This window comes from Giraffa tippelskirchi, chromosome 14 (genome assembly GCF_054371585.1).
Source record: "Giraffa tippelskirchi isolate mGirTip1 chromosome 14, T2T-mGirTip1v1.2.pri, whole genome shotgun sequence".
Lineage (NCBI taxonomy): Eukaryota > Metazoa > Chordata > Mammalia > Artiodactyla > Giraffidae > Giraffa > Giraffa tippelskirchi.
In genome coordinates this window covers 44,655,156-44,678,997 of record NC_137288.1, presented here as the reverse complement: position 1 = coordinate 44,678,997, position 23,842 = coordinate 44,655,156, and the positions used below count along the sequence as shown (strand labels likewise).

Here is a 23,842-nt window from a genome sequence, read left to right as displayed (position 1 = left end):
TTGGCCACCTGATGTGAAGAACTGACTCATTGGAAAAGACCCTGATGGTGGGAAAGATTGAAGGCAGGAGGAGAAGGGGACGAGAGAGGATGAGATGGTTGGATGGCATCACCGACTTGATGGACATGAGTGTGAGCAAGCTCCGGGATTTGGTGATGGACAGGGAAGCCTGATGTGCTGCAGTCCATGAGGTCGCAAAGAATTGGACATGACTGAGTGACTGAACTGAACTGAGAAGCAAAATGCAACAAATATAAGCACAAAAAGAAATGATTAGCTCATGTAACTTGGAAATCTAAGAGAGTGGTGCTGACGTCAGGTACTGCTGGATCTAAGGATCCAAATGCTGTTATCAATATTTTTTCATTTCTTGGCTCTTGGTTACCTTTTTCAACTTCTGCTTAGAAAGACATGCTCCGCATCACAGCAAAAATGACAACCAGCGGCTCTGGGTGTGCATCATCGTTTACTGTTCTTAAACTAAGAAGAGACACCCTTTACTTCCTAGTATCAGAGCAGTTTGTGCAAAACAATACAGTCCTGCTATGTCATAGATCTAACTGTTTTCCAGTCAGTTTGCCCAGGAAATGAGGGCATTTTTATTTTTATTTGACTTGCGATTGCTCTACAATGGGGAGGCTGAGTAGTCAACAAGCAATAGATGACCATGAGGTGGAGGAAGCAGGAAATTCAAGGAGCTTCCTGACATTAGATCAAATCTTCACCTTGTGTTTTGATAGAAATAAATATTTTCTCTTCAAGATATGCAAAAAGACACTATAATCCTTTGAATTCTCTGAGTAGCTTCTGAAATTTTAATATTTTTGTCTTATCTCAGCCAGATCATGGGAGAGTCTATTCCTTATAGATATGCTTGAATATTATTTGAAAGCCCATTAAATTAAATATACAAACGCTGGGCAGTGTGGGATTGCCTTGAATTTGACTGTCATTTGTAACGTGTCAAGAAATACTTTGTGATGTTTTCCTCAACAACGACAAAGAAAATAAATTGAAATTAATTCTTTTTAGTTGACTAACTTCATGGCAACATGCATATACATTTGAGGTTAAAGATGTCGGGAAAACAAGTGTCCGTTGAGGAAGAAACTGAATAGAAAGACTTGGAAGAGAAGAACTCACAAATACAAGTGAGAGATGTTTTGACAGTAATGGGGGTATCAAGGGCTGAATTGGCCTTTAAATTGTGTTCATTAAGTGTTGTGTGTTTCTTTGAGGTTTATTAAGACCCTTGAGAGGAGACTAACAAATTTCAACACAGAGAAATAAAGATGCTCATTTAGGACTATAACACGTCTCCCCTGAGTTTTTTTTAAATGTTATTTTTGACACACTTTTTTGGCATTTTGACACACTGCTGTTACAAACCCAGTCACAGCACAGTACTTCCATTTAGACAAAAACAACAACAGTTCTTTTTTTTTTTTTTTTTCCTGTAGGCGAAAAAGAGTTTAAAGTGAGATTTGAATTGACTTTAAGAACTCTTTAGTGACGGGAAGGGGTTGAGGAAATAAGATTAAGATGGTATTTATGTGACAAGAGGAGGGAGGCTACACCCCAATCTCCGTATTCAGGAACCCAGTCTCTCCGGGCTGCGTAGCTGTGGGGGACGAGATCTCCTTAGCAGCATGTCCTTGACCTTGTCCTCAGGCATTTTTGGAAAGCAGGAGACCTCACACAGGTGCTGTGCCGTTGCCAGCAGATAGAGGGAGTTTGGCATCTTGCCAGAGAAGAAACTGAGTGTAACATCTCAAGGTTGCCACCCAGATAACTATAATCTAAAGTCTTTGACAAGAGTTTAGAGAGACCTTGAGGAAATCTGGGGTGCGGAGAAGCCGTTTCTTCAGTGTTTCGGGAACATTTGAACTTGGAAGCTGACTGTCACTCTGCTTCTCGGTCTCTTCCTGCCTTCCTCTTTCCTCTTCAATTAGCCCTCATCCGTGTGACTAACAGGATGGAAGGCGCTGAGCTACCAAGACCTACACAGCATGTGTCCAGCCCTGGCAAGCTGGAATTACAGAGGCCCTTGAGCCCATTTCTATCTCCCATATAGTTAGACACAGAAATGTCCGTAGCTTTCTTGAGCTTCCATTTCTCAATTTATAACAGGATAATCATATTTAAGGACTTCCTGAGTGGCTCAGTGGTGAAGAATCTATCTGCCTATGCAGGAGATGTGGATTTGATCCCTGGGTCAGGAAGATCCCCTGCAGAAATAAATGGCAACCCACTCTAGTATTCTTGCCTGGGAAATCCCATGGACAGAAGAACCTGGCAGGCTACAGTCTGTGGGGTCACAAAAAAGTCAGACACAACTTAACGACTAAACAACAATCATATTTAACTCAGAGCATCACTGTGAGGCTGAATGCACCTGACACACTCTTTTTTTAAATTTTTTAAATTTATTTATTTATTTATTTATTTTGACACACTGTTTAGAATGAAGTAGGTGTTCAGTCAAGTTGGTCGCTGTTTCCTCTTTCTCCTTTATTCAGGGGAATGAGATGTAAATGTATGAAAAAGTGATTAGCATCATTGAAATATTTACAGACAAAGAAACTTCCAACCCTGTTCATCAAGCAAGTTGTGACTATGGAAGACTGAAAAAAATATTTTCTGTGATGATACTCACCCTATTTTATTCAGTGGTGTAAGCTTGTATAAATGCATACAAGGTGGTTAAAGAGAAAATACGTTGAACTAAGTTGGCTGAGATAAATGAAGATGAATGGTCTAACAGAGCAGCACAGCAGGGTGTGCAGTTAGGCTTCCTGGGCTCAAATCCTGGCTTTGCTTCCTGCTTCTTGATGAACTGTTTAACCTTTGGTGCCTCATTCCGCTTGTCTGTATATGGGGATGATCATAGGGTATGACAGCAAGAAGATGAACTGAAGTAATGATTATACGGCAGGTAGACAGGGCTGGCATGGTACACAGACACATCGTGTGAGCTGTTACTGATAATACAAAGTGCAGATGTGAGTAGAGTGAGCTTTTTGCATGTTTGTGAGGGAACAAGGACAAGGAAACAGTTTCTAATACAATGCAGGGTGCCTTTCATACAAGCATGGATTGTTCTAAGAGGTGTTAGGGCATTTGGGGAGGTTGCCCTTTGGAAGGAATTTAGCCAATGGCTAACATCCCTGCTTCCCCCGCCTGGTGCCGTAGATCAGCACCAGATCTGTGTATGAAGCATTACTCAAGCTGTCTCTTTACACAGCAGTTAACCTTACTTGTCACTGCTTCCGGTGGGGGATCAAGAACATTGAAATTGTGGAGGTGGCACCATAAATCATGGTCACTCCTTGACACGGCCAGACAGAACAGCCAGAAAGAGTCTCAGCACAATGTCAGCTCAAAGTTGAAAGGGAAAGTTTCAACATATTCATTTTCTCTCTGTTTTTGTTGTCATCCTGATTTTTTTCTTTTTTTCCCCATGACTCGAATGAGTGAATAAGAGACTGATCTTGGCAGCTTGGTGGATTAATTTACCTTGTATGGTTTTGCTTGCTTTCTTTCTCCTTTTTTGCCCCTTAAACGTGAGCATTGTGACTGAAGAATGAAGTAATTGAGCAAACTGAACTCAGGTAGTGAGAGAACTGTCCTTACCCAAGAGATCTCAAGTTTTAGTCTCTCATTTTCTAAACACAGATTCTCTTCACCTTTTTTTTCCCGTAGGACCTAGCAGCATACCTGGAACATAGCAGGCACTTATTGAATATTTGTGAAATGAATGGATGGCGGTTCTGGCTTTCCAGCTCTCTCATCCTCGCTCTCGTTTCTCCCATTCTTTTCCAGGAAAGATCCTCAGAGTGTCTCAGCTGAGCCCTCAGAGTGTCTCCCAGGTACTGACTGGTTAAACACTAATGGAAGAGTTGCCTTGCTGGTTTAGCTCTTGCCCTACCCCGCTTGGACCCCCAAGACCTATAACTAACTACATCCTTGCTCTTATGAGGACTAAACGACCTTGACCTGTCTCCACTCAGTCATCTGTTTCCTTGGCTCCTAATACTGGGCAGTTGGATTTTATGAGAGCTATAAATCTCTCCCCAGAAAAATGCACAGACACACAAAGCACACAAAGTTTGGCACATGATTTTTGTTGGGACCTTTGGGGAGCACATTTATGGATCCAAGATAAAGACTCTGCCTGTAGTAATTGCCTAATTATCAATAGCCGCTGCTGGACTCTCTCCTGCGCTGCTCTCGGAGAGCGTGTGCTCCTGAATGCTCTTACCCTGCAGGAAGCTTAGTGGCAAAGGCATGGTGCCTATGAGAGGTGAGCTGGAGGGCACTCAGTCCTCCTGGGGTACAGAGGGTAGGCTAATTCAGTGTCTCCATGTTAGAAAGTCCACTTGCCTATGGTGCACACGATGTTCTATAAATACCAATCTTAATTGAGATAAAGGGACATTTTAATCTCCTGTTTTCTTGACTCTTGTTGTGTTTCGTAATTGGTTCAGAGGGCAGTGGCTCAGTGGTGGAGAATCTGCCTGCAATGCAGGAGACCTATGTTTGTTCCCTGGGTCAGGAAGATCCCCTGAAGGAGGAAATGGCAACTCATTCCAGTATTCTTGCCTGGAGAATTCCATGGACAAAGAAGCCTGGTGGGGTAGAGTCCATGGAGTCTCAAAGAGTTGGACACGACTGAAGTGACTTAGCAAAAATTTGTTCAGAACTCCAGGCTTAGAAAAGACATATGTTTAGGTTGGGAGATGGGCATTGGGTTCATAGGACTTTCAAGAGCTAATATCACCCCCCACTGAATTCAGCACGTCCTCATCCTTTTTCCTCCAAATTTGTCTCTCTGCTATCTTTTCCCTTTCTTGATGCTGGACCTCTCTTTTTCCTCCCAGTGGTCTTTCTAGAACTTCGCTACCTGCAAGAAGAATTTTCCGAAAACACTCAAGCTCTGTTAATGAAAAAATAGGCAGATTTTATCCAATGTCCCCATTCCGTCTCAAGAGTACAAAGGGACATAAAGGTACTTTTTAATGCTTATGGAGGGAGGAAAGAAAATTTTCAGTCATTACAGCTGTGACCCATAATTATAATAACTGAGCAAAATTTCTCCGGTACCGTGGGTGGTCCAAAGGAAGTAGAAAACAGAGATCTTGCTGTCATGAAGTTTACCATTTAAGTAGGAGGACTGTGTAAATAAAAGATAGGTAAAATCACACATAATACTAAAATATCAGGAAGGATTTAAATTTTACCCTATTTTTATTATTTATTTGGCTGCATCAGGTCTTAGTGTGGGCACACGGTATCTTCATTGCAGCACGCAGGGCTTAGTTGCCCTGTGGCATGTAGGATCTTAGTTCCCAGACCAGGGTTCCAACCTGCATCTCCTGCATTGGAAGGCAGATGGTCAATCACTCAACCACCAGGGAAGCCCAGGAAGTATTTAAATTTAAATGAGAGTGCTGGCAGGACTGGGTGGGGTGAGAAGGCTGAACATGTGTTAGTTCTTAGCACCCATTAGCTATTATTATTACTTATGGAGGAGATCAGTGTATTGGAGTAGGTCAGGAAACATGACTTACCCTTGCCTCTTAGGTCCAAATGAATTCCTTTTAACCCTAAAACCTCTTAGTCCGAGCTCTGTTCTGCTTCTGTGCATTTTTGATACCTTGGTTGGCTTAATGTATACATGTGGACTAGGTTTCTGTTTTTATTCTTTCCCAAGCTCTGTATACATCCTGACTGAATTCAAGCAGGTTGTTCGTAAACAGCAAGAGATGTCACATTCTGTTTTTTTTACTTTAATATTAATCTGTTGCCAAGCTCTTGTTCCACAGGGCTGTCTGGAAATTCAGTATCGGTCATTACTAACGCTCTCTAAGGGTTCCTAGCCTGGATTATGCAAGGGATTTGGGACTTAGAGCCTGAGCATCAGGGAAGACCATCTGGTCGTTGGCCACCAGTCTGCTCCTCTGTCCACAGAAGCTCTTAGACTGGGAGTATCTGTTAGTTGAAGGTGGTGCTTAGAGCAGAGGAGTCTTGGCTGAGGCTGACAGACCCCGGAGCTTAGTCTGTTCTTCCTACGTATCCCAGAGAGACCACTTCCGGGTCTCATCATCTCCCAGGATCTGGGCTGCCTGCAGGGCCCACTTCACCTCTCTCTCAATCCCCCCAAATATATTTCTGTGTTGTAGACTGAATTGTGCCCCTCCCCATCCATCAAATTTATGTATTGAAGTGCTCATTTCCAGCATGTGAGAATATGCCTGTATTTGGAAGTAGGGCTTTTAAAGGGGTGATTAAGTGAAAACGAGGAATAGTCTAATCCGCCATCATGACTGATGTCCTTATATTGAGAGATTAGGACCCGACACACACAAAGGAAAGACCATGTGAAGACACAGGGAAGAGAAGACTTCCACCTGTAGACCAAGGAGAGAGGCCTCAGAAGAACCAGCCCTGCAGCCTGCCTACACCTTGAATTCAGATTTCAAGCCTCCAGAATTGTGAGAAAATAAATCTGTTATTTAAGCCTCTCCCTGTTTTTGCTCTTTTATTATGGCAGCTCAAGCCGACTAATGGGCTTCCCTGATAGCCCAGTTGGTAAAGAATCTGCCTGCAATGCAGGAGACTCTGGTTCGATTCCTGGGTCAGGAAGATCCACCGGAGAAGGGATAGGCTACCCACTTATATTCTTGGGCTTCCCTTGTGGCTCAGCTGGTAAAGAATCTGCCTGCAATGTGGGAGACCTGGGTTCAATCCCTGGGTTGGGAAGATCCCCTGGAGAAGGGAAAGGCTACCCATTCCAGTATTCTGGCCTGGAGAATTCCATGGACTACACAGTCCATGGGGTTGTAAAGAGTCAGACACGACTGAGTGACTTTCACTTTCAAGGTGACTAATATACTTCTTATCCTTTTTAAATTTTTAAATCTACTCTTTTGCATTAGGAGGAAGAGCCCTTGGCTTGAAGTAGCTTCTGATTTCTCTCTCAGATTTTTGTGACAAGAAAAGAGTAAGACCATTGCTGTTAGGAAGGAATGGTAGAGTGGAGGAGAGGAAAAGACAGTGGGAACCCAGGCCAAGTGGTGATTCTCAGTAAGTTATTGTTCTGCTGTCTGCTTTTCCCCCACCACTGTTTCTTCACTCCCGCCTGTTTTTCTGCTCATGACCCAACAGGTTTCTTGCCTTACCTACTCCTCCACACCACCTTCATGAAACAACTGTTTGGTGTGACACTTTAGATTCCTTGAATTAAATCATAAGGAAGGACTGGAAGATTTGGGTGCAATGACATAGTAGAGCCCAAAATGACTTCTGACTGTGCTTGTGTCCTGGAAAGTGAATGGGGTTTTGGGGGATTTGTCCTGAATACGGTTAGTCCAAGGTTATTTTGTAGAAACATCCTCAGTATTTATTGAGGCTCTGGCCAAGCTGTTAGGCAAGTGAGCCAATTGATTGTCGAGCCCAGTTTCCACATTCCTATTAAAAGTCAATTGGAAAAGACGGTACTTCCAAGCAGCTTATATAGTCCACTTTATTTCCCCTTCTTTCTACCACCCCAGGATTTGGTAACTCTATTACTCTGATTGGAAAAAATTGTTGTCTAATGATATTAAAATGTACAGCCACTGATAAACTGTGACCAGTTCTTAGCTTTTTGCAAGACTGGGAATATTAAAATGTCATTAAATATTTTATCTCCCTTCCTTCATGCTATGACTTTAATGCTGTGTTCAAAGATCATTACTCAGTAATGCTGGCAAGTCTTCTCTGCTTTGAAGGCATTCTTTATAAGAGCATGTAATATTCATTATGACTCTCTACTGCCTGTTTTTCTGTCCCCTACTCCTCCCCTCCAAAAAACTGGTTTTATTAAGGGCAAATTATTTTAGGTAAGATACATGTATTATGGGCTTCCCTGGTGGCTCAGTGGTAAAGAATCTGCCTGCAGTGCAGGAGATCTGGGTTTGATCCCTGGGTTGAGAGGATCCCCTGGAGCAGGGCATGGCAACCGACTCCAGTATTCTGGCCTGGAGAACCCCATGGACAGAGGAATTATAGGAAGTTATAATTAAAAACAATCCAGACTTTCCACTATTTTCATGGAAATTGATAGGGTTGGTTTTAAAGCAGAATGTATTTTTACAGTCTTGTGAGTTCTGGTTAATGTAAAAGTTTATTGATTGTGTGCTGATGTGCTGAGAGTGTATACATATACAAATTTCAAGGAGTGGGTCTCTAGGGTGGTTGTGTGCTTATCTATACAAAGGGAGAGTTAGGGAGCAGACTTCAGAAAAGAGACTAAAAGGCAGGTAATAAAACTGTAAGAGAAAAGCACTAAGAAGGAAAACTGTCTGCAGAGCTGTAAGTCACTGGATGATATCTTCAAGTTCTCCTTCCTAGTGATTATCCTTAACAGTGAGAAACATCCATGTGCTGCTTTGGGGAGGCTTAGGCACTGCCTGAGGATGAGATGGTTTGATGGCATTACCCATTCAGTGGATATGAGTTTGAGCAAACTGTGGGTGATGGTGAAGGACAGGGAAGCCTGGTGTGCTGCAGTTCATGGGGTCGCAAAGAGTTGGACACAACTGAGCGACTGAACAACAACAATAAAGCATTGCCTTGATAAAGGTTAAGAGGATGAAAAAAATAAATTCAGGTGCCATTGAGGTTCTGATACACCCTCCTAGGAAGACATCTCGAGAGGGATTGCTCTCAGGACTTGACATCCAATAGGGCTGTTCTCGAACAGTTTGCTGTCCGTCTCACAACTGCTGGTCCTTCTGTCATCATTTTGATCTCCAGAAAGCTTGTAGTCACACTCTGGACTCACCTCTTACAACCAGGCAGGGTCCCGATGCTGTGCACATCTGCCTTCGGGCTTACCTCTGGCTTTTACTAGCTTCCTGTCCTCAATTACCTTTGTCCTGACTCCCTCATCTATTTCATTCTTTTGTGATGTATATAATTCCGTAAGTTGCCTGAAATCCTTTGTGGATTGAGGAGAGGGTAAATACAGGCAAAGGAAGAAGATGAATAGAGTCTCCACAGTGCCTGACAGTTCTATATTAATAGGATATTGGGAGTTTGGCCATAACAAGGAACTTCTCTTTCCAAAGTATTTTGTGTTTTGCATTTTTTACACACTTGTAGTTATTTTTGGACACTAAACTTGAGCCACATGTTCTGAGGTAGGGTCTGACACAGTGACAGCTATACAGAATTTTTGCAATAGGAGCTAAACAGAGGAAGAATGGGCATAATATTTATAGATTAAATAATACATAAAGAGCTAAAGAGAAACCCAGGATGAGAAACAACATAAATTTCTACCATTGGAAAAGAATTTAAGTTTTATTTGACCAGTTACAGACAATGTAATTTAAAAATTTGTAACATTAAAGTGCTACCTAGATTTTTTTTTTTACCAAGACCCAAACATGTCTTTTGAATTGGAATAATTTAATAATTTCTTAAAAAAAAGAGACTATCATATTTTTTTCCTTTTACATGCCGATAAATTGTGCATTTTGATAAGTAATTTATACTTATTCCAAAACTATTGATCTGAAATCTAAAATCCCATGTTTCTGGTCATTCTCTTTTTAAGAATAGATTTCTGCATAGCCAATGTAGTATCCCCTGGTGATATCAGTGTGATCTTAGCTTGTACCAGGACAAAGAGGTAGGTTTTGGCTTGTTGTTGGTGTTGTGGCATTTCAGCTCTAACGCTGAATTTTATGGAGGGAAGGGCCTTTCACCACTCTCTGTACACCCAGGAGACTCCAGCCGTCAGCCTGCATTCCAGTGTACTGTCTCAGGGCATCTCCTGGGGTTTCTGGAGTTAATGAAGTAAATAAAAATCTCTGAGCAAAATGATTTCAGTCTCTGGAGATCGAGTATGCCATGTGGGGTGATGCCCAGATAAGAAACCATGATCACATATCCCAACGGTAGAAATATTTGCTCACGGTCTGAATGGGGCGGGTGTGAACCTTAATCCTGAAATGTAAGAGGCTTTGTGTACGCTTTGTTGAAATGCATTTCTCCCTCCTAAGTAATGTTTTAGGCAGCATATTGGCAAGACACAACATCTGAATGAAAGCAATGATATTATTCACAATACACCCCAACCCTGAATCTTTTGGGACATGTGTGCATGAAGTGCATGCTAAAACACACTTAATCTAATCGCCTCCGGAGATGGAGAGGCATGTGCTCATATAAATGTCAAGTTGGGACATAATTTAGCTGATCTCTGGGGTTTATCGCTATTGCCAGACTCCCTCTTTATTTGATCTGGGGAAGAAAATGAAATGTGTCTCTTTGGTTCTAAACCAGGTAAGAGCAGGAGATTAGGATCTGTGAGTTTCTCATGTGATAATCACGCAGTCAGCCTTGATTTAAGGAGGCTGAAAGGCCCACTTTTATTTTTTTTTTAATTTGTGCACTTGGGAACAATAGAAAGGAACCAAGGTCAAATGACCTTGGCCCAGCCATTATCTACTAGTTGGTGGTTATCTACCTGACGACAGTACTGGATGCCTTAAATGTAGTGAAGCAGAGATTAGTTAAAACCAAAATTGTACTCAAATATAGAGGGGAAATCTCTTTTTGTGTACACCTGGCCCGGGTCCCTATTCTCAGCCCCATGAGAGCCGAACACCTGACTCGCTGAGTTGGAGATACCTACATAAGGGGATCTTATGCAGAAACACGTGGCTGCTGGTGAAATAGCTATTGACCACATGTTGGGAAAATCAGGGCTCTGTTATGCCTGCTTAGTGGGCTGGCTGGGAGAATGTATCTTGAGGACGAGTCTAAGACCTCATTGTAAACTGGTGTAACCACCCTGCAGGTGACATTTGGCAGTGTTTGGAGGCACCTTTTGGGGGATGGGGAGGTTCCTGGCATCTAGTTAGCAGAGACCAGGGAGCCTGCCCACCATCCTGCAATGCCAAGGACAGTTCCCTACAACAGTAGGTTATTTGGTCTAAAACATCGATAGTACAGAGGTTGAGAAACTTTGGTCTTGTGGAACATTTATATTCCCTTTCCTTATGTAGGGCTTTTACTGAAGTAAATGAATGAATAAAAGGGAAAGAAAGAGAGGTTTGTCACATCTTTCTAAATTAATGCAAGTTATATGATAACTGGGATATTGGTATTCTAGATGCACTGCACAAATTTTCAGCTGTGCAATCTTTCCATTATATCACTAAGCAGCAAAGTGAAAACATTATCCTGAAATTGCAGAGCATACATATATTTCCAATGGTGTGAAAGAAGTTAAAAAAAAAAGAAAAACCTTTATAGATATTCCCGTTTACAATATGAAATAGACACAACTGCAATCTCAATTTGCAGCATCCTTAATCCCATGCACCTTAAAATACACTTTTAGGAAGGGGTAGTTAAAATAAGCTGTTCCAATCACATCAGTATTCATAAGGACATATTTTAACTACCTCTGTGTGTAGACCCAGAAGGGAACATTTCTAGTGGGATGGCAAATTGCATAAAGCAGTTGATGCCTTGAAAATGGATCATTTCATTAAGTGGCGCTGTAAATGTTTTTGTTCAGTACACCAGGTTTCGATTGGTGGGTCCCTCCACTCTGCTGCCGGTGCTAAGGCCACACATTTCTTCTTCTTCAGGCTCAGCTTCTGCAGTAACGGCTTGCTGCATAATCTTCTGTAGCTTGGCAAAGACTTAATAACCACCCACTCCTTCTAGTCCTGGTTATAGGGAAATCAACGGACTTCTAGAATGGAGTGGCTGGTTTTTTTCTTTTTCATTTACTTTGATACTGCATTTTGGTTCTGAGAGAAATAGTAGGCATTTATGTAATTTATTTCTTTGTTTAATTTTTAAAACTGTCTTAACTATTTCTATGTCTTTATTTATATTGAGATATATCAATTTACAAATTATATTCATTTCAGGTATGCAACATAGTGATTAAAAATTTTTAAATAGATTATACTCCATTTAAAGTGATAAAAATATTGGCTCTGTTCCCTGTGCTGTACAATATATCCTTGTAGCTTATTTATTTTGTACACAGTAGTTTGTATCTCCTAATCCCCTTCTCTTATCATGCCTGGACATGATTGTTGTAGACAGTGTTGATACTTTTTAGGTTTTTTTTTTTTTTAAAAGGACTCTAGTATCTGCTGGCTTATTTTAATCCTAAAGGCTGAATTGGAGTGCAGTCAACCTGGAAATCTCTGAGGTGACCTGTGTTCCTTAATGTCTTACATGGAAGGCAGCGTAAGTGCATTTATCCCTATCCCAGTTATAAAGAAACTTGGGGCTGATTAAATGGCTCAGAGAAGGAGGCAGCATGACAAGTGATTACAAAGACTGGTTTTGAAATTGTGACTCTAACATGAACCGAATTATGTGAATATTGGGGCTTCCCAGGTGGCTCAGTGGTAAAGAATCCACCTGCAATATTGGAGACGTGGGTTCAATCCCTGGGTCGGCAAGATCTCTTGGAGAAGGAAGTGGCAACCCACTCCGGTATTCTTGCCGGAGAATCTCATGGACAGAGGAGCCTGGTGGGCTGCAGTCCATGGGGTTGAAAAGAGTTGGGCATGGCTGAGTGACTGAGCATGCACACATGTGAGTGTTGAACAAGTTACTTAATTTAAATGGGCCTCAGTGTCTTTGTTTATAAAATGGAGATCATAATATCACAGAGGTGATCATGAGGGTTACTAACCGCCCAAGAAGTGGCAGCTTTGAGAACATGGGAGATGCAGATGCCATTCACTGGAAATCTCTCTCCTGTTACCTTACACTGATGAGAAACCTTGGTCAGCAGTGAGAGCTGGGTACCACATCTTGCGCAGCCCCATCTTTTCTTCCCTGGAGCCACTGAGGAATTGGCCAGCTTATTCTCATTCCACTCTTGATCTGCAAAGTTCTATGACTGACATCTGACAAAGGGTGGAAATCATTAACCTGCAGAACTGGCCTGTCTTTACACCCAGTTTCTCTATAACCTGAATGCTATCTTGGTGAGCTTGAGTCAACCAGTCTCTTCTCCCCACAGGTCCCCAGGTTTTATTTCTGCTTGTTCTGCTCATCCCTGAACACTCCCAGAAACTGAGTCAGCTTTCTCACTGCAATCAGCTGGTGGGTCTTATTTCTTTCTGACCTGATCAGAAATCTGATGATTTTTGAAAGATCTGCCATGATGTCTGAGTATACTCTCTTATCATCTATTCTGTGCTTCTAAGGCCAGTTCTCTCTCCTGTTCCTTATCTTTTTTTGAGGGGGGAGGATAACTGGTCTATGTTGGCTCGTGTTTGGATGTGATTGATAATTTGAAGCTGCTTCCCTTAATGACAAGACAGTTTACCTTATCTTGTCATTAAGGCCTCAGCCTCTTTTTTCTTGGTGAGTGGAAAGATGGCATGTGTTCTATTTTCTGCATAAGAGATAGAGGTCACTGTTCATTGGCAGCTATCTACTAGATTAAGCTTTTTGAATAAGAATGATGGTTTGGCCATCATTTTATCCTTACAGCCAGTGGTGAAGAAGGTATCAAAACTATTTGCTAATTGAATGTAGGGAAATGCAGATAAATGGGCCTCTTATTTGATGTTGTGCTTGTTTGGGTTATTTATTGAGTGTCCTTTATGGGAGGAACAGAGTAGGTAGGGTGTATTAGAGGGACAGCAGGGGAGGTACAGAGTGGTCAGAACACTAAGGCACACGTGTTACTTAATGCTGGTAAAATCTATATGTCAAGTGATGGGAAGTCACGGCGGAGATTTTAACTGAGGAATGATGTCTGGTAATTAAAATGTATTGATATGCCTAATTATTGCCTGAAATCCTCAAAAATGTTCAGAGAGAATTATTTTGAATTGACTTTCAGTTAAAACAGTTTTATTTCTGTATAGTAGTTTTCTGTGTTCTGTCATGAAAGAAATGAAATATCACGACAGCATGTTATCTGCATGCAGAACTCCGGAGGCAGAAGCCCCTTTCTTTGGTCTCAGATTGCACCCTTCTCTTGTTTTCTGATACCTGGGCTTTTGGATCTTTAAAGGAATTGACTTGTGGGAACTGCAGGCTGAACTGCCCAACTCGCTTGTGGGGAGTCATGAGGATTATGCCTTACACTGGATTGCGGACAACACTTTGCTACCAGGAGAACCCGTATGCTGGGAGATTGCATTGTGTTCCCAGTCATTCATTTCAGCAGTTCTTGAACCCACAAATCTTTATTTTAATCTGTGCAGCCCATCTGCACAGAAGAGGTAGTGAAATCATTAAATGAATTCATATGCACACTCTTTGATTTATTATTGATTCTTATGTTGATATTACCACATTTCATGGAGGGATAAGAGTATAATAATTGCACTAATGATTGATATACACATGCCCTTTCAAGAGTTAGCAATTTTCTAGAAATGGCCAGAAATTATTTTCTTAAAACAAGTGTGTTATTGTTATTATAAGACTTCATGCTCTTTTGTACTAATTGCCATTTTAGGAAGAAATTGACTTGGAGTTCTCTGTATTTTCTTAGAATTGCAGAGATACTAGTTTTACCAAGAATGTCATGTTTTGCTACATTTTTTTGCAAGATTATCAGAAGATGAATTGTTGGGAATTATTGTAAATAGGTCTTTTTGATTGTTTTTTACAAACTATGCAAAAAATACCATTTGATGTGACTTCAAGACTTTTAAATACACCCTCACCCAAGGTGGATCAAAGGAGAATAGAATAAGATTATTTGGACTATATCTTTAAATATTTTGCTTTGTTCGCAAGTATATTTAGTAGTAAAAGCTTCTAAAAATGAAGATTTTTTTCCTACATAACTGACTCCTAAAACATTATTAAAGAAAATAATTTATATTGAATACAATATTCTTGTTACAAATATTTAAAATAAGATGAACAATCTAAGTTACAGTTTATGCAAAACCATTTAGAGCCCAATTGCACAGTCTTTAGAATAACCTCTGATGAGTCTGGCTGTCATGACCCAAGGGAATGAAGAGAGAGCTCTAAACCCTGTGACCCTGGGGGCTGTGCTTTGTCACAGGCTCCTGTTCCATTATTCTGGGCCACTACCTGGTGGTAGGTCAGCTACTGAATGCCTGCCGTGAACACAGTGAATGAGATAGCTAACCGTGTAGATTTTCAGTGTAAACTACCCAGATACGGAATTTCTGTTGATTCAGTCCTTAGCACTGCTTACTGTTCTAGCCTGTTTTATTCTCAGATCAGTAAGATCATTTGAGTCTGTATTCTTCCTGTTGGTCCTCAGACACCATCTTGAGGGGTGGTCTCTGGACCTCAAAACTGGGCTGAGCAGACCCACCTCATCCTAACAGGCAGATCCTTCAGGATAGGATGCCCAGAAAACCCTCCATTCATTCATTTATTCAGATTAAAGAGTATCTGAATACTTGCTATATGATGGATATTATACCGGGGATACAACAGTGAGTCAGCCACAGCCCTTACCCTCCGCAGAGCTCTCTACCTGAGACCATTAATCTGGTCTCATTCTTTCAGCGTTCCTTTCTTTGTTCTCTGTGTGACATATGGAATACCTTCTCTTCCTTATTTCCTCCGGTGCACGTTTATGGCTGTCTTTATACACTGTGCTTCCCGTGGCCACTCATTTCTGGCTCCAATTTGGGAGGTAGTTTATTACCTGCTCCATTTTATAGATGAGGCAATAGAGAGCTCTTTTTATTTATTTTTTTCCCTACATTTGAGCAAAGACCGTCTGCAGATGTTAAAGCTTTAAGCTGGGAGACAGAGAAAAGTGTTTCCTGCATTTGAGGCCACAAAAATTCAAGCCTTTCTTGAAGTTCAGAAGAGCCCCCAAATTGAGTTGCTCAAAAAAACAGTTTTTCTGGTTATAATTAATACTAGGTTGAGGGAAAATTACAAACCTCATCTAAGAATAACTTAATTGACCACTGGATGTCACTATTGCTCCATGTAACTACTGTGGACACAGCTACTTGGATTGAGTTCTTGGGAGGTTTTCTAAGTCTGTCTCTGCATTTTTAACACTCTTGCTTTGTCCAATTTGCATTATAGTCACTCCAGATTTTCTTTGAAACAAGGTTGGATTACAAATAAGCAAGTTAACAAAGAAATAAAATTCATCTTACCAAGGAGTAGCTGTGGTTGATGATCTGACTTAGGGGACAAAGAGATGCTTGGGCGCTTGCGAATTGTCCTCAGAATAACCTGATGGAAAGCCGTTATTTCCCCTTTGTCTAAATACTCAAATTGTTGACAGTCTGTGCCACACGGGGACTCAGCACAGTACTCAAGAAACTGAAGAGTCACCTTTTAGAGGTCACCTCTTCTAATATTTTGCCGAACACAGGAATGGCTGTTAGTATCTAAATGAATGACCACTTGCCTCTATTTGAATCCCCCCCAGAGACCATGCTTATAGACTCACCATGCTGGAGTTGAGCTGGAAGGATGGGAGGATCTTTCTTCAGCTCACCTTTTTGTGTTGTTTCATGAATCCCGTGTCATGTCATATACATGTTCCTAAAAGATGTTGTGTGTGTTTAGCAGAAGGGGCTTGACCCTAGCTATTGGCTGTGAGAAGGATTGCTTGTGGAAGGTTTAGTTTCTGGAACAGGCCAAGTGGGTCCTGGGAGGGAAGCTGTGGGCCTTCTGGTCTCCCTCGGATCATAAAAGGTAGTAGATGCTGTAGATACTTCCTCTGGCTGTTCTCAAGACACTGTGCCTTTCATCAAGGTGCTCTTGGTAAGCATAGGGGGAGTCTGGTGAATACAACAGTGGTTACATTTAATTAATACAGTTCTCTCCCTAATAGCTATATAAAGGTGAAATCCCATAATTGAATCCTAGTTTTGCACTAGTTTCTGGTACAGAACTGCAGGACCACTGCTACAGAAAAGCTTTGCATTTTATAGTTGGGAGAAAGCATCCGGTGTTCCTATCCCTCACCCACAGCCATTCTTTCAGTGGAGTCTGTGGTTTACCTGCTGGTGGGAGCATCTCTGTAACACTTGTTCCCTTGTTTAGAAACCCAAACTCAGGGCCGCCATTTAGAGACACCAATGATGGATGAGATGAAGAACTCCCTGAATTTTTACAAGCCCCGGGGCCCTTAGAGACAAGACACTTTTTATCCGTTTCTAATGGGCACTCGGCTTTTTGTTTGGCTCATTTCCAGTTCAGAATTTTAGTGATGTGCCTAAAATCACATGTAAGCTCTGGAATCCAGCAGATAGAGACTTAACTCTTGCCCAGGCCTCTTTCTAGCTGTGTAACGTCAGGCAAATTACTTAACTTCTTTAAACTTCAGTTATCCTTTTGAGAATGAAGACCATGATAATCATAATATCAAGCCTTCAGGGCTGTGCTAAGGATTAAAAGAGAAGGCATTTAGGGGTGTATAGCACAGTGCCTGCATATGACACATGCTCCAAAAATGCTATCTGCTAATACTGAGTTGGATAAGTTGACTCAAGAAAGGACAGAAGGAATTTGAGGTTAACATTGTAACTATAAATTTCAGAGAGGCCCCAAAGAGCAGATAATCAGATCACAGCATTCACTCATGTAATAAATATTTTCAAAAGCCTTTTCTTTGTCAGGCAAGATAATAAAGGAGGACCAGGTTCTGTTCAGAGAGTTGTCAGTGGAGTAGCTGACACATACCAACAGATAATTATAAAACAAGTGGTGGATGCAACAGCAGAAAGATGGCCAGGGGTTAGATAGTTCCAAGTCTAGAGACTCACAGTTCCATGGCTACAAATTTAATGTATTAAGTGCATCTCACTGCTTAAAAAAGTTTTTTTTTCTGGATTCTGTTATTGCATAATCCAGGCATTTGGACTGTTGGTAAAGAGGTGATTATGTAAATCTGGCGTTGTTTGATGCCTACTGCCATTCAAGGATGTGGAGTTACTGTGTAAGAAATATACCTGAAAAGTGCTCTGAAAAAATGAGATTTTATGTTCCTTCACCATACAAATGTTTATGTTCAGAGCAATAAAATTAAGATCTTCAAAAAGACAATATAAGTGCATTTATATTTCTAGTTGACAATACATTTTCCATTTGAATATACTTCCTGTCATACTTGCTGGGCTTTAACATAAATCATCTCAATGTTTAAACCAGTTTAAGCTTTTTATGAGTACATACTGCTTAGGTTAAAAGAATATGCTGAGTCAATTTCCTTTCATTCAACTAATTTTTACAATGGTGCTGTATATATTGTGTACTGGTAACATTGCCCCTCAGGCTACATGCTACTTGACAAATGTTGAATATTAAGCTATCATTTTCATCTTCTCCATCTTTTTTTTTTGGATGCTCCATGAGGTTTGCAGGATTTTAGCTCTCTGACCAGGGATTGAACCTGAGCCCTTGGCAGTGAAATCATAGAGTCCCAATCAATGGATCACCAAGGTATTCCCAGTCTTCTCCATCTAAAAGATTAATTGCATCTAAGACTTCAGGAGTTATTTACCAACAACATGCTCTTTACAGCTGTTCATTTAACCAGCATTATTGAGTACCTACAATGTACAAAGTACTTTAAACATGAAATTGCAAACAGGGTCCCTCTTTTCATTTAACAAATGTCAGCATTGAATTTCTTCAGTCAAGTTGTCCGCTTAACATGATGTAGGCACTGTCATGTTAGAGTTAGGAACAAGAGACAAAAACCTAAAACGTGTGCTACTAATTGGCAGCAAAAACCATTGAAATGATTCAGGTTCTAATTATATGTATTGGGGGATCCCATAACAAAATAATAGTGGGAAAAAAACTCAGAACTTCCAATAAGTATATGCACTGAAGAAGAAATATCACTATGTATAGCTCATAAGACTTATTTTTGTGTATTTATTTTTGACAAATAAAAATTGTTTATATTTAGGTATACAATATGATGTTTTGATATATGTATACATTGTGAAGTGACTACCACAGTCAGACAAATTAACGTGTCTATCTCCTTCCATAGTTAACCATTTTTTTATGTGTGTGTGCCAAGAACATTTGTGATTTACTCTCTTAGCAAATTTCAAATATGTAATACTTTATTATTAACTATTGTCACCATGCTGTACATTAGGCCTGCAGAACTTATTCATTTTATAACTGAAAAAATTTACCCCCTGATTAATATGTCCCTTTCCCCCCACCCTCCAGACTCTGGTAACCACCATTCTAATAATCTTTTGAGTTTGATTTTTTAAACGAATTCTGCATATAAGTGAGATCATGTGATATTTGTCTTTCTGTGTCTGGCTTATTTCATTTAGTATAATGTCTTTAGTACAAGATTTACCCATGTTGTTGCAAATGGCAGGATATACTCCTTTTTAAAATCTGAATAGCATTTCATTGTGCATATATACCATGTTTTCTTAATTCATTCAATGTGTTGACAAACATGAGGGTTGTTTTCATAGTTTGCCTACTGTGATTAATCCTGCGATGAACATGAGAGTGTAGACATTCTTTCAAGATAATAATTTTATTTCTTTTGGATGTATACCTACAAGTGGGATTGCTATTTCATGTTAGTGTTATTTTTGTTTTTGTGGAACCTCTGTATGATATATGCTGAATAATACTGAATGTGCACTTGAGAAATTGTGCTGCTGTTGAATGGAATGTTCTTAATATGTGTGTTAGGATCATTTGATTTAAAGTGTTGTTCAGGTCCAATGTTTCCTTATTGATTTTCTGTCTGGATAAGAAGTTCCCTACTTGAAGGCTGTTAATATTTGCTTTATATATTAAGGTACTCTGATGTTGGGTTCATATATACTTACTATTTTTATTTCCTCTTAATGGAATCCACTCATCACTGTTTTTTCTCTTATTACAGTTTTTTACTTAAAGTCTATTTAGCCTGATGTAAATGTGGCTACTTCTGCTCTCCTTTGGTTTCTATTTGCATGGAATATATTTTTCTATCCCTTAATTTCAGCCTACATGTGTCCTTAAAGCTGAATTGATTCTCTTATAGGCAGCATATGGTGGGATCTTTTTCTTTCTTTAACTATGCATCCATTCTGTCTTCTGATTGGAGAATTAAGTCCATTTACATTTAAAATAATTAGTGATCAGCTCACCGGACTTTTTGAGGAGGATGAATTTTATGTTGTGAAAAACCCCTTTGTAAGAAATTAGATGTGTTTGATATAAAAAGGGAAGGTAACAGCTAAGTTTGGGCATAGTAGTTATAGAGAGGGAGTTGAATTTCTCCATATAACAAAGAGATTGAGAATGGTGGAGTTTCCAAAACCAAGCTCAGATGGAGGAACTATAAGATAACAGAGGAAGAAAAAAGGAGGTGAGAGAAGCAGGGAACTGGTATCATGGCTTGTAATCCTGTGCCCTGAAAGGACAAGGGGAAATCCCTTATGGGAGGAGGTCAAAGGCTAAAGAAAACAAGCATGTCCAGGGCTTGATACGGTGTAAAGACTTCTTCAACTTGCAACTGTAACACCAATTCGTACACAGGTTTTTTTTTTCCCCTCAATGAAGGCAGACTATAATCACTTGAAAAGCATTACCATAAGACTGGGGTTGCCATTCCCTCCTTCAGGGGATCTTCCCAATCCAGGGATCCAACCCAGGTCTCCTGCACTTCAGGCAGATTCTTTACCATCTGAGCCACCAGGAAAGCCTTGGTGCACCTGCTAATAAATTTGCTCATTTCTTGCTTTTCTCTTCCTGCTCTGTCTTTTCTCAGCCTAATTTGTTGAGTCTCAACCAATGAACTTAAGATGGGTAGAGAAAAAATAATTTTTTTTCTCCCCTCCACAAGCAAGTTGTTAACATTCTGTCTTATATGAAAGGAAGTTTATTTGATGAAAGTGACACATTTTCTAGAAAAGTCATAAAAAAGAAGCTAAAAAATCCAAGTAATGTATCTTTAGGAAATCTACATTCAGCAGTTCTTATTTCCTAAGAAGAGAAATGTTTTTTTAGTTTAGATTGTTTACATTGTTTGTTGTTTTATTTTCTTATGAAATTAATAGACACATATATTAAAACATCTGGAAAATTATTTTCAAAGCATCTATTCTTATGTTATCCCACTCCTTCCGATAACAAACAGGAAGCAGGCATTAGTCTTATGGAAATAGTTGCCTTATGCTGTCCACCATGGCAGACAGGAGGAGGTGGACCAGGGTGCAGAGTGGGGATGCCATCTCTCCAGTGCTTCTCCTTTAAGGAGAAGCTGCAGATGTCCTACAAACTGTTAGAGTCCCTGAATCTTGTGAAGATGGTACTTTGACCCTCTTCCTTTTCTCTTTCTCTTTCTGTATTTGGGTAAGGGGTTGCAGAGGAAAAAAAATATGATAGAGTTTGAGAATAGGTAGACTTTTTGTTCAGTTATTCATGGTTTCTTTTTCTTTCTTTTTTTCATCTTTAATTTTTTTAAAAAATTGAAATATAGTTGATTTAAAATGTTGTGTTAATTTCTGCTGTACAGGGACTTCCCTCGTGTTCCAGGGGCTAAGATTCTGTGCTCCCAATGCAGGGAGCTCCAGTTCGATCCCTGATCAGGGAACTAGATCCCACATGCTGCAACTAAGAGTTGGCATACTGCAGCTAAGGGTTCACACACTGCAACTAAAGATCCCGTGTGCTGCAACTAAAACCCAGAGCAGCCAGAAAAAAAATTTATATATATATAATAAAAAATTTAATAAATTTATATATATATATATATGTATTTCCCTGGTGGCTTAGTGGTAAAGAATCCACCTGTAATGCAGGAGATGCAGGTTTGATCCCTGGGTCAAGAAATCTCTTGGAGGAAGGCATGGCAACCCCCTCCAGTACTCTTGCCTGGAGAATCCCATGGACTGAGGAGCCTGGCAGGCTACAGTCCATAGGTTGTAAAGAGTCGGACACGACTGAGTGACTAGGCACAGCACAGCACACACACATATACACACTCTTTTTTAAAATATTCTGTTTCCTTATGGTTTATCGCAGGGTATTGAATATAGTTCTCTGTGTTATAGAGCAGGACCTTGAAGTTTATCCATCCTATATGTATATGCTTGTGGAGAAAGCACAAGCTGGAATCAAGATTGCCAGGAGAAATATCAATAACCTCAGATATGCAGATGACACCACCTCTTTGGCAGAAAGTGAAGAAGAACTAAAGAGCCTCTTGATGAAAGTGAAGAGGAGAGTGAAAAAGTTGGCTTAAGGCTCAACATTCAGAAAACTAAGATCAGGGCATCCAGGCCCATCACTTCATGGCAGATAGATGGGGAAACAGTGCAAACAGTGGCTGACTTTATTTTTCTGGGCTCCAAAATCACTGCTGATGGTGATTGCAGCCATGAAATTAAAAGACTCTTACTCCTTGGAAGGAAAGTTATGACCAACCTAGACAGCATATTGAAAAGCAGAGACACTACTTTGCCAACAAAGGTCCGTCTAGTCAAGGCTATGGTTTTTCCAGTGGTCATGTATGGATGTGAGAGTTGGACTATAAAGAAAGCTGAGCGCTGAAGAATTGATGCTTTTGAACTGTGGTGTTGGAGAAGACTCTTGAGAATCCCTTGGACTGCAAGGAGATCCAACCAGTCCATCCTCAAGGAAATCAGTCCTGAATATTCATTGGAAGGACTGATGCTGAAGCTGAAACTCCAATACTTTGGCCACCTGATGCAAAGAGCTGACTCATTGGAAAAGACCCTGATGCTGGGAAAGATTGAGGGCAGGAGGAGAAGGGGATGACGGAGGATGAGATGGCTGGATGGCATCACCAACTTGATGGACATGGGTTTGAGTAGGCTCTGGGACTTGGTGGTAGACTGGGAAGCCTAGCGTGCTGCAGTCCATGGGGTCTCTAAGAGTCGGATATGACTGAGCGACTGAACTGAACTGATATGTAAAAGTTGACATCTTCTAACCTCAGCCTCTGTATACTTATGAGTATACAGTGGAAGTGACAAATAGATTTAAGGGACTAGACCTGATAGACAGAATGCCTGATGAACTATGGACAGAGGTTCGTGACATTGTATAGGAGACAGGGATCAAGAAAATCCCCATGGAAAAGAAATGCAAAAAAGCAAAATGGCTGTCTGAGGAGGCCTTACAGATAGCTGGGAAGAGAAGAGAAGCGAAAAGCAAAGGAGAAAAGGAAAGATATTCTCATCTGAATGCAGAGTTCCAAAGAATAGCAAGGAGAGATAAGAAAGCCTTCCTCAGCGATCAGTGCAAACAAATAGAGGAAAACAACAGATTGGGAAAGACTAGAGACCTCTTCAAGAAAATTAGAGATACCAAGGGAACATTTCACGCAAAGATAGGCTCGATAAAGGACAGAAATGGTATGGACCTAACAGAAGCAGAAGATATTAAGAAGAGGTGGCAAGAATACACAGAAGAACTGTACAAAAAAGATATTCACGACCCAGATAATCACGATGGTGTGATCACTCACCTAGAGCCAGACATCCTGGAATGTGAAGTCAAGTGGGCCTTAGAAAGCATCACTACGAACAAAGCTAGTGGAGGTGATGGAATTCCAGTTGAGCTATTTCAAATCCTCAAAGGTGATGCTGTGAAAGTGCTGCACTCGATATGCCAGCAAATTTGGAAAACTCAGCAGTGGCCACAGGACTGGAAGAGGTCAGTCTTCGTTCCAATCCCAAAGAAAGGCAATGCCAAAGAATGCTCAAACTACCGCACAATTGCACTCATCTCACATGCTAGTAAAGTAATGCTCAAAATTCTCCAAGCCAGGCTTCAGCAATATGTGAACCGTGAACTTCCAGATGTTCAAGCTGGTTTTAGAAAAGGC

The 23,842-nt window shown here is 40.6% G+C and overlaps 1 long non-coding RNA gene across 5 annotated transcripts in view; it reads left to right on the top strand.

Moving 5' to 3' along the window:
* The window catches only part of LOC145534889 (uncharacterized), a 78,616-nt gene that overhangs the window by 1,289 nt on the left and 53,485 nt on the right, over positions 1 to 23,842 (top strand). For 3 of the 5 annotated variants that reach the window (XR_014075042.1, XR_014075043.1, XR_014075044.1), the window contains exons 2-4: positions 3,823 to 3,869; positions 4,881 to 5,008; positions 6,353 to 6,524. This is a non-coding gene — a long non-coding RNA (uncharacterized LOC145534889). Of the gene's footprint in view, positions 1 to 1,032; positions 1,152 to 3,822; positions 3,870 to 4,880; positions 5,009 to 6,352; positions 6,525 to 23,842 lie in introns of those variants that run through there. The other 2 variants (XR_014075041.1, XR_014075045.1) reach the window with 2 other exon arrangements.